At 36.0% G+C, this 11482-nt stretch overlaps 1 long non-coding RNA gene across 1 annotated transcript in view; it reads right to left on the bottom strand.

Annotated features, from left to right (window-relative positions):
- Nucleotides 1-6269: 6269 nt before the first annotated feature.
- Nucleotides 6270-11482, bottom strand: part of LOC139590010 (uncharacterized) — a 220134-nt gene continuing 214921 nt past the window's right edge. Inside the window, exon 11 of the long non-coding RNA XR_011679195.1 lies at nt 6270-7408. This is a non-coding gene — a long non-coding RNA (uncharacterized lncRNA). The remainder of the gene's footprint in view (nt 7409-11482) is intronic.

The following is an 11482-nucleotide window of genomic DNA, read 5'->3' as shown; positions in this document are numbered from 1 at the left end:
ATCTCTGTGGCTAAAAGAAATAAAAAAACCCATCTCTTCTGCACCTCTTATGTCTTACAGCAACGAGGCATTACATTTGGGATTACATAGAGTCACTGCTGGTGGTTGATGCTCATGCTGTTCTTTCAGACACAGACTAAGCCTGAACTACCTTTACCATTGAAAGAGGTTACCCCTTGGGTACAAACCTACTCCACAAATGTCTAGGAACAAATTCTAACCCCTACCTGGGAGAATATTGGGGCTACACAAATCCTGGAAGAACCTAAAGCTAATAAAAAATAAATGGCTGAGGTAACTTTGAAGCAAAGTATCTGGAAAGCAGCGGAAGCAAAGTATCTGGAAAGAGACACAATGTGAGGCTACAAAGACAGTGATGTACAAGACATCAGCAATCTCAAACATCCATTATCTACTGCACCATGGAACTTGAGAGACTTTTTGACATCATCATCTTGCTTTGTTTACACCCTGTAACCTGATTGCTCATGAAAACTGACAGGAGCCCATGATAAGTGAATTGTCTCTTTCTTCATGGGAATAGTCAAATGAAGACTCCTCTGCAATAGAAAAGAAAAATTTACAAGTCACAGCCTAGGACATAACCTTCCTAGGACATAATCTTTCCTGACAGAAGAGGTTTTTGAAAGGCTATGGTCTTTCTAAAATAAACAAAAATACAAATGCCAAAGGCAAATGGCAATATTCTCATGTTACTTTGTCTTGATTCTTCTACGACATCATTCAGTCTAAATACTTGCATCGCATGATTCTTTTAAGACTCTTTTAATTTACACCACAGTTCTCTTCCTTAAATGTTAGAGAAATTTTGTATTATATATAAACCATACTTTTCTATTTTTTGATTGAGGAATTTCTTAATTTTTCAGAATAAGTACTAAAAAAATCCTTTACCTTTGATTTTATTTATTTTACAAACCTGGAAACCTATTTTTGGAAATTCCAACAAATCTGGATTTTTGAATCATATTGCTCCACATATGGTACTAATTTATCTTTGTCTTGCCTTCATAAAACACAGAAACAGATGTTGGACATTTCTGCTCTTTAAAAGGCCTCTGATCTTTACAAAGATTTTTTCCAGGAATAGGCAGAAATAAGTTTTTAAGCTACAGATCATTTACAAGATTGCTTCTGATGAAGTTTGTTTTGTTAAGAAAATGGATTTCATCCTTTTTTCAGATATTTTGATTTCCCATTGAACTTGCTCTGGAAAAAAAATGTTTAAAAGTTGTCCTTTCTGTAGATAAGATTAAACCAGGCACGGGATTAGAGTGCTGACCTATATTCATGAGTTTAATTGCTGTAGTGTACTTTAACTTCTTACAGATGTATGACTTAAATGGTTAACCTTTACTGGCTATCTTTACTAATGTGACCTTATCTCTTCAGATTCAGATTCTAAAAGTGGATGTTTAAAATAATTGTTGAAAGGTTACATTTTCTTATGCATTTTGTGTGATTTCAGAGGAAGTATTGACCAAGTCTCATCAATATAGGGGGATTGATTTGTGTGGTGTTGCCAAGCCAAAATAACTGTAAATCCATCTGAATCAGCCAGATGAGACTTGCATACAGCTGGTTTATATTGAACAGGGCAGTACAAAGCAGCTGGAATTTATTGGTCAACCTGATCTAGTATTTATTAGTAATTTATGTAGTGCAAGGCACATGTTACGTGGGTGTGTATCAGCAGATAGGTACATATGCCAAACTTGCCCACAGGTGCTACACAGACCATTTGTAATGTGGACAGAGAAAAAAAGAGATGCACCATTTGCTTCTCAACTAACTTGAATTAATAACAGCAGGGAAGATGTCCTAACAACTTAATTGCACACCTTTTCCCATGCACAATATACAAGACTTAAGAACAAGTATGAGGAAGGATCATTCTGTACCCAGATAAACAGATATTGTGCATCATACAAACATTTTACAATTGCAAGCTAAATAGTTGCAGTGGATTTTACTCTAGACTTTTTTCCATGAATGTATGCCCAAAGTGATTATAAAAATCCATCTTGAGAAGACTCTGTTCACTAGAGATAAAAACCTTTGAAGTCATTTTTCAGGATAGCTACAATAATTTTTCAAATATTTATTAGCCATTAGGAAACCTTGATGGTCTACTAACACAGCTTTAAAATTTAGGGTGCTAATTGGAGATCTTGAAGGAGATTTCCCAGATCTTAATGTCTCCTGCGGTCGTTAATATTCTTGCACGGGACTCAAGAATGGGAAAAAAATAAAAGGAAGAACTCCATAAAGTACTACAAAGATTTTTTTCCCAATCTAATAGACCATGCTTTTAATGCTTTTAAATTTCAAAGCTAAAACTTTTTTTGGACCGGACAACTGAAATTTAATACATCAAAGTGTTGAAGTATGACATTAAAACTTCTTAGTCCACAATTTCAAGAAATTGTGACTTTACTGCTAGTGATCTTATCCTTAAATTTCAACAAAATGTGTGTTTTTTAAAATTACATGCATATTGCTAATAGTTATTAAATATTATAATTTTATTTCTTAGTAAAAAATATGCAGAGAGAGGAAGGAAAGAAAAAAGAAATAAAAGCAACCAAAACCCAAAAACTCACAGTCTAAAGATTCCAGATTTTCCTTCAAGTAAAAATTCAAATAATTTTACACAGGAAATTTACACCCATGTCATTGAGTATACAGAGAGCTTTGAAAAGCACACTCATAGATCTGCTTTTCCATTCTATAGACAAATTCTCTCACACTAATCCAAATTATATTTGGTCATATATTTCTGGTGTCAAGGATTACATGGATTGCATGTTAGTGACACTGATTTTATCAAATGTAATAAAAATTATTTGAATAAGGTTGAAGGAGGTCCACTGGATATTGCCAATATTCATCTGATGTTTTCACCTTAAGGATATTTGCATACTTGTAAAGCCTGTAGGTAAGCAAAGGCATCAACTCTAAAACACAACAAGGTTAGTATTCATTTATTAATAGTAGTGGTCTGGTATTCAATTTTTAAGGTTATCAGGACTCAAGAAGTTACATTTAGAGCCTATACTACATCCTTCATACTGAATAGTTTTCCAAAAGGTAAATCTAAAAATTGAAAAAAGGTTATACCCTGGAAGATTCAAGTTTGGGACGTTTACAAAGCTTTTTGGTGAGACCCTAATATGGCCAGAGTTTTCAGAGAATAGATTTTGAGACATTGGATCTTCTACTCCCCATTTCAGTCCATAAACGTCTAAAGGTTGTTACTGAAAATGGTGAAAAAAATGAGTTTGAAGCTTCTATTCCATACTTTTTCTTGAAATTTTAAAATTCAGCTTTTTCCTATAGTGTTCCAATAAAATTTACTATTCCTCAAAATAACTGTGCACTGAAGTTAGTTTTAAGAGTGATAAACAAGCACATCACAAAAGCATAATTAAAAAATATATTGGAATAAAATGCCTGGGCTGAAGGACAGCAGTAAAGTAGTGACCAAAAGTCAAATGATAAGAACCTTACTGAAATTTTTTAAAGATTTTTTTCTTATTGTTCCATGGCAATATAACCATCACATACTTTATTGTTTTGAATGTCTGTGCAGCAAAAATTTTCTCTTAGTGAATTCCTTCTGTGCTGCTTGCTCAGAACACAGGGATATCCAAGTCTTTTTCCTGAAAACACAGGGAAAGACATAAGACAAGGCAACCACCTCCTTCTGAGGACTTTTCAAGTGAGCTCCATGCTACTTGTCTTGCTCCAGCTTGGGTGTGTGTGTCAGCTACAGCTGGTGATGTCAGACATAGACCCTTAGCTAATTTTGCCAAGAGTGCTCTGCTCATATGGAGCTGCTTTATTCTCAGAAATAACTAAGTTGACTGCAGGTACAAGGGTCTGGCAACTTAGTTTATTTCTTTGGGGTGTCATACAGCACACTGTAGTGTGAGGATCTAAAAGTGTCTGAGGTAGTGGATGGAAATAAAATTACCTCCAAAAACAACCATTTTTCCCCCCCTTCCCCAAAATGTTATGAACTAACCAAAGGCATAAAGGGGCTGAACACATGGACAGAAAGTTCATAAATTTTTATTCTATCCGGCTTTTTCCCCCATTAGTCCAGAGTGGCAATGCTGTTTGGGTTCTCAAGGTCTTCTCTGTTTATTGTACAAACTGGTATGGTTGCCTCTCCGTGAAACAAAGAAAACCAAGCCCCAAACAAACAAAATGCCCTTGCACAAATTTTCAAGTCTAATGTAAAACTGATGTTAGATTCTTTTGGCCAGTTGGCATTTTGAATGCCTCCTGAGCATTGCATTGATGTTTCACAAGTAGCTTTTAAAAAGCTGTCAGAAAAGAAGCCACCTTGTAGGAAAAATGAATATATGCAGAATAATTATTTTTGACCTTGAACTTTTTTACAAAATTTTCAGTGAGATGTTAGCTAGCTGGCAATTGTGTGGTGGTTTATGAAATATCCATAAGATGTCACAGAAGAATTAAACAAGGAGACAGAATCTTGTAAACATGCAGGTCATGCACAATCTGCTCGGTTCCTCTTTATTCACCTAATGTAGGTGGAGCCACATCAGTTGTATTTCTCTTTGTGTCCAAATAAGCTCAACTTTTTTTTTGGTTCAGTGCTGAATACAAACTCAGCAAAGATTACCACGTCTCTCAAAACCAAAATCTAGTTCTTGTTTGTTCCAATTTTCCAATTGATCTAATTTTCCAATTAAATTAATTGCTTTTCTCTTTAATTTTAATAAAAATGAGATGCTTTAAGAGTTGATTAGCATTTCGGTTACAGAGGTTCATTGTCGCTCTGCTCTCCAAGGCTCTCCACCTCTTATCATATTAAGAGAGTAGCAGGTTAATGTAAAAGCAGCACCAAAATAAAAACACAGAGCTAGTACCAGTCAGTTAAAAATTAAAAAAAAATCCAGAGACCATGTGTTCTACACAGTGAATGAACCCTTGCAGGTCTAAAGATTAATCTGTTTATAATGTGTTTATCTCATTCAGGTGTTTCCAGGGCTCATATAGCCTTAGTGGCTATGTCTGTATGAGCAGATAAAGCACAATGAAGGCATAGGCCTGAGCACTGTCCATCATCTGACCCTGTTCTTGAAGTGCCAGCACACAGGCTGGGATGTTACTTTCCCATGTCAGGCAGCACTCTCTTAGGTAGTGTTAGCTCATGACTTGGGGGACAGTGTGTGTTACTGCTCATCCCCAGGAAGATGTGTGGATGAGGCCACTCCCTTCTGGGTGGTAAATTTACACCCCAGTTTACACATGTACAGAAAAATGAGATGTATCACTTAGCATCAGAGAGAAGGAAGGAAGGAAGGACTGTAAAATTACTCTGAGATCTTTGAAGTGTAAGAACAGAGTACATGTTCTGTGAAAAGAATAATGATGAGAACTTTTTCATCACCAGGTTTTAGTTTCCTACACATCTTTTAGATGGAATAGATAAATTTCAGAGCTACAACATATTTTAAACTAAGATTTACCTGCTGTAGTGCAAGAATTATTAAAGGTTAAAAATATTTTGTTATAAGCCTTGTAAAATCTTTTCCTCACTATCTAATTTGGGAATGCAATTGAGAAAGAAATATAGAACAAAGGTTATTCAGTGTTATCTACAACCATTGATATATTCTATACATAATTGTGTCAAGTAAGATCCATTACATGAACTGGAATTTTGCACTTTATAAATTGCACTACTTTAATCTAAATTAATTTTCAAATATTCTGTCAGATTTTGTTAATTGGATTCACAAGGTAAAGTTGGTACCACCATTTCTCTTAGGATTGCTAGCAATGATAATCAATGTAAGAAAATACAGCTTCAGAATATAGTCAGAAAGGCAGAGTCTAAATGACAACTTACAGCGACTTTTTGGACTGACTAGGATCTCTTCTATTGAATCATTGTGAGGAGAATCCTATTTTAGGTCACTAGGCAATAAATCCAAATCTGAAAGGACCAAGTAAACATTACTGCTGCTTCTAGATGCATAGTGATCCTCTGCTGAGTAGCAGTGTTCAGAATCACACTCTGTAACTGCAGAAAAACCAAGAGTGTGTTTAACAAAATTCTGGCAGGGCTGCAGGGAATCACAGCTTACCCAGGAGACACACAGCTAGATTAGTTACCCAGGGGACAGACAGCTAGGTTAGTAAGAGCCCATGGTCTAGCTCCTAGGCTTCCAAAACTAAAATATCATAGATTTCTCACCCTGGAATTGTTTAATAACATTTTGAGGATGATAGTTATAACAGTGCACTTTACCTGCTGCAAAAGGCATTATAAGAGAGTCCACACTTACAAAGTTTATGTGTTGGTGTGTAAATTCCTATTTTCCTTTATTAACAACCGCTGAAGGCTAATTTCTCAGCAGAAATCATAATTTTATCCATTTTTCATGCTGTGCTTCCATCAGGGCTGCATTTAGGGGTTGGAAAATCTCATCAGTGAAAGAGTGGCTGCTTTGATTGTTTTTGATAGAATGCTTTAATTAGGTCACCACAAAAATTGTGTTTTAATAACCTATGTCATTACTGAACAAGGGCGATTTAAATTCTGCTATAAGGAGGTTTCTACAGCATCCGACATCTGCTCTAAAACTTACTGTGGCAATATAATCTCTAGACTGCATGTACAAATTTGATTATCTGGAACTTCCAGAAATTATTTCCATCTGATTAAATCAGGGACTTTATCTTCAAGTATTGGTGTTGTATAGATTGACCAAAATCTTAACTAATGTCAGATATTACAGCCTATAATCACAAGTTAAGTGGAAGATGAAGGAACTTAATGGCAAACAGAAGAACTATTTCTGGTATTGTCTTAGCAAGTGACCATTTAATTCAGGCTAAAATGGCAGCAACCAACAGATCTGAAATTTGCAAACTTCTATCCAGTAACACTTCTGAGCTGCATTTTATTTTAAGCAACCTTAGTACTAATCACTGTTAATGGTATGGGGTGTTGTTGTTTTTTTAATTGCCAAGGCAACATAAATAGTAAAATATGTGGCATTTTAATGGATCCCTTTGCAATCCAGAGTGATAAGACTTTAATGTGTCATACAAATTTAAAGTGAGATCACTGGGTAATGGGGTACATATGGTGATCCTAAAAGAAAAGGTTACTATGGAGAATAATTAAAAAGCCCTTTTAAAAATTATTTTTGCTGCTTAGGTATTAGTTTTAGAGGTAAAGAGGGATTTACTTTTCATTACCAGATGTATTGTCACTTTAGATTCTGCAAATTTGTGGTTTAGGAAACTATTATTAAAATATGTCTTGACTGCAATATGGAAGCCTCGGCTTTGATAGGACTGTTCCATACCTATCTGAATCATTTTCCTCTGAGTGAATGACCTGTGGAAGAAAAAGGAAGACAATTAGATTAGCTATAAATCTTCTGTAGTGCTTTGAGAATTAAAGGACAGGCAAGTGACTTAATATTTAGTACCCAATTTCATCCATTTTTCCTTTTGAAGCACCTAACTTTATTTCAGGTCAGTTAAGGACGGTATCACCTCTAGAAGAATCCAGTTCTCTTTTCTCTGTAACAGATACCTGTTTTTAACTTCAATGATTGCATCAACATTTAATACGGGTGAACCTATGCCTCACTGCTTAAATTTTTTATCTGCAGGTGACAGCCTCAGATACAGATGTATGATGGTTAATTAATGCATAGGATGTATGGCAATATACATTAAAAAGTACCCAAAATTATTATTCCCCATTACAGTTACTGAGGTAACTGCTGATATCATAACATACAAGAAGAAAATAGTGTTTTGTTCTGGACAAAACTCAGTAGTGTTTTTACAGCTAACATGACGTGGAACTACAAAGATTCAGTCACTGGAATTGATCTTTTCAACCCATACTAGATGGGTTCTAGATTTCCAATCAGATATGTTTCTCTCACAAAGACAAAGAGAAACTAGAAAACAGTTTAATCATCCTCTGTCTTAAATCTGTTCTAGAGACTAGAGAATATTTCATGAATTTTAACAGTGAATAAATGGAAGCCTGAGAATACATCTTCATTTGATTTTGAAGTATCAAATAAATAAAACAGAAATAAATATAAAAGAAATAGCTGCACGCCCCTAAGCATATGCAAAAGAATATAAATCTACTAGTAGTCTTTATTTCCAAAATGATTCTGAATTCTAGCTGCAAATATTAATATTTGTATAGCAAAAATCTATCAATGACAGTCTGGTTTTATCATGGGATCAAAGCTAGACTATTAGAACCAAATTCTTGGTTGCTGACACCACTATATATATATATATATATATTTGATTAATTTGTAATGTGGAGTATAAATGACTATTTTTGGGGCTTTTTTTCTGGTGCAATGACATAAGCCCCTTATAACAGGTATGGAAAACAGAGTTCCATCACCATGAAACAGGTCCTGTGAAGCAGCTGAATTTTAATTAAATTTACCTAACTAGTGTGATAAAATGGGGAACCTCCAACACCATCCAAAGAAACTTCAGGGCCATCAAATGTGCTTCACAAATAATTGATCTCTACTGTTCAGTTTTGTCAGATAGATAACAATTCTTCATAAAATAAGCAAAGATTCATAGACAAGTTGAACAGAGCCACTTTTCTGAATTGGCTTTCAAGCAATTTCTTGGGTCTGATCTTTAGAAATTTTGGCAGAGAAAAATCTCCAATTATGTTAAAAAAGGCAAGTTTTTGGTCTTTCTGTTTTCACTTTTCTTCTTCTCTCAAAATTTTTTTGGTTGTTATTTTCATTAGAAATTACTCTTTTTGCCTAATGAGTGTAATGTTTGTTCTACTATTCTTTCAATTTCTTTTTTGGAATAGTCACCGTATTCCAGAGTTGAAGAGAACAGCAGTTAAATGTAATACCCAATCATAAACTCACTTTCTAAAGTAAATATCACTGACATATTATGATGTATGACATTATTGTACTGTATTTGGCTGAGACAGACCTAATTTTCTTTACAGTAGCAAACATTGGGCCGTGTTTTGGATTTATGACCAAAGCACCCCTAATAATTCAGGGATGCTTTAGTTACTGCTCAGCAGGGCTCGCACAGCTTCAAGACCTTTTCAACCTCTCCCTCCACACCACCAATGAGAAGGCTGAGGGTGTACAAGAAGTTGAGAGGGGAGAGAGCTGGGAGTGATGACTGCAGATGATCCAAGAGATATTCCAGAAGGTGTGGCATCATGCTCAGGATATGGAGCTGGGGGAAGACTGATGAACAGGGCCGCACTCAAAGTGGTGGTGTTTATGTGTGAGATGTCTGAACACCTGCCTGCACATGGGAAGCGGTGAATTAATTTCGTTTTTGCTTTGCTTGCATATGCAGACTTCGCTTTATTTATTAAGCCATCTTGATTATCAACCCACAGGTTTTCTCACTTTTCTCTTCCAGTTCTCTCCCCTAACCCTGCACAGGGAGGTGAGTGAGCAGCTGTGGGGGCTTAGCTGCTGTCTGGAGTTAAACCACAACAATTCTTTACATGTGTTAGCTGGCCAATAATTTTTACACCTGCATTATGTTTGGCAAAGAAACAGAACTTTTTATTTCATCTTCAATGAGTAGTTCATTTGTCTCTTTGAGCCCTGTGGCACCATACACTCTATCTAGGTGAGTGTGATGGCTGACTTGAAGGGGTCTTTTGCTTCATTTATGGCCCATGCAAAATCCCATGGTACCGGTTCAGGTAAGACATATAGAAGCCCATTCTATCTAACATAACAAAACATAAGTAACGCATATTGAGCCACTGCATATCCACTTACAAAATATTTTGATGATTGTCTTAAATGCTAAGTAAAATAATTTCAAAATGTTCAAAACCCCTTATATTGAAATACCACAATATTGAAAAATGGCTTCAAGGAAAAGAAAACTTTTAAATTAACCACTTTAAAAAGGCTACAGATTTTTTCTTCTGTGCAGAGTCTAGCTTATGAAATATTCTGAGATCAGCATATGATGGTGAAAAGGTCTAGATAGAGATTGCTCACTGCATACTTTGCAACGAGGATCTTTCAACAAGAACATTTCCTTTGATAGGACTGCAACATAAAGTATGCTTACTAACCCCCATGAGAAGTGAAGTGCAAGGGCAGAAGAAGCCTGGTGTAGTCATGTCACCACAACAGTACATCTGTTCTCTCTTATTTCCACTTTCAAATATGAAGTAGTTGTGCTTAGCAGGTAGGCTAGAATGTCCTGACTCATTATTAAACAGGCTAATATATACCAAATACTGAATATATCATAGAAGAAAAAAAAAAAGTAATATATTTTGAAGAAGTTGAGCCTTTAAAAAAAAGAGGGAAAAAGTTGTCTATGTTTGCTGCTCCAGAGTAGAATAAGGAAATGTGCAAACAATCTCTTTGGCAATGTCGTAGATTCACACTGGATTCAGATTTTTTTCTGTTGGCTGAAGCCACTGGATAATATACAGATATAGAACATTGGTGACTACTGGATGTCTGTGAACCACGTATATATAACATGCTGTATATGGATTCCAGGACACGACCCTTGTATTTTATGCTAAAAGCCGAGCCTGCACCACCTGATTTCCATGCATGACTTTTGTGACAATAAAAACTGTATTTTTAGGGTCTCAGTCTGAATGAAAGGCTGTATATCCATGTTTGCAGCCACCCTGAGGAAAGATCAGACCATTCAAGGGCCTTTCTTCTATTTTAATTTCTTTTTCTAAAATACAGTAGTAATGGTAAACAATAATTGTGATAATAAAAAGGAAAAAAAAACTGAAGTCATGCACAATTACTCACCACCTGGTGACTGATGCCAGACCTCCCTTATCAAATCCAGACTGGCCACTGGTAACTCCCCTCAGTTTATATACTGGCATGAAGTTCTATGCTGTGGAATATTCCTTTTGGTCAGTTCAAGTCACCCATCCCAGCTATGCTTACCCCCAGTTTCTTTTGCGAACCTCCTCATTGGCAGAGCAGGAGCCAAGGGGAAATGTCCTTGACTTAGGATAAAGATGGCTTAGCAAAAACAACACCATTCCCAATCTGAATCTAAAACACAGCACTGCAGCAGCTACTGGGAGAAGCTACCTCTACCCTAGGTGAAATCAGGACAAAAACAAAGTTTGGCCTTAACGAAATTGAAAACCCCAACACAAGTAATTCAGTTATTTTCCCATCAAAACTAAATGCCAATTAAAGTTTTAAGACTTGTTGAAGTAGAGACATTCATCTCTACTTGCACAGATTTCCTTTTCTCTGATCTGCACAGCCCACCCCTGAAGTGAGATGGAGCCCAGGGGCCAGGCTGTGGGTGGAGGCTCTGGGTGGGGCTTGTCAAGGCCATTAGTGCTCATTAACACCTGCAGGTACTCCCAGTTACCCTCTTTTTCATAATAATTATGCCTCCAGCTGCAAAAAGA

This window comes from Agelaius tricolor, unplaced genomic scaffold (assembly GCF_023055355.1).
Source record: "Agelaius tricolor isolate 1412-34295 unplaced genomic scaffold, bAgeTri1.0.p SCAF_5, whole genome shotgun sequence".
Classification (NCBI taxonomy): Eukaryota; Metazoa; Chordata; class Aves; order Passeriformes; family Icteridae; genus Agelaius; species Agelaius tricolor.
The sequence above is the reverse complement of the archived record's forward strand: the minus strand, read 5'-3'. Positions and strand labels throughout refer to the sequence as shown.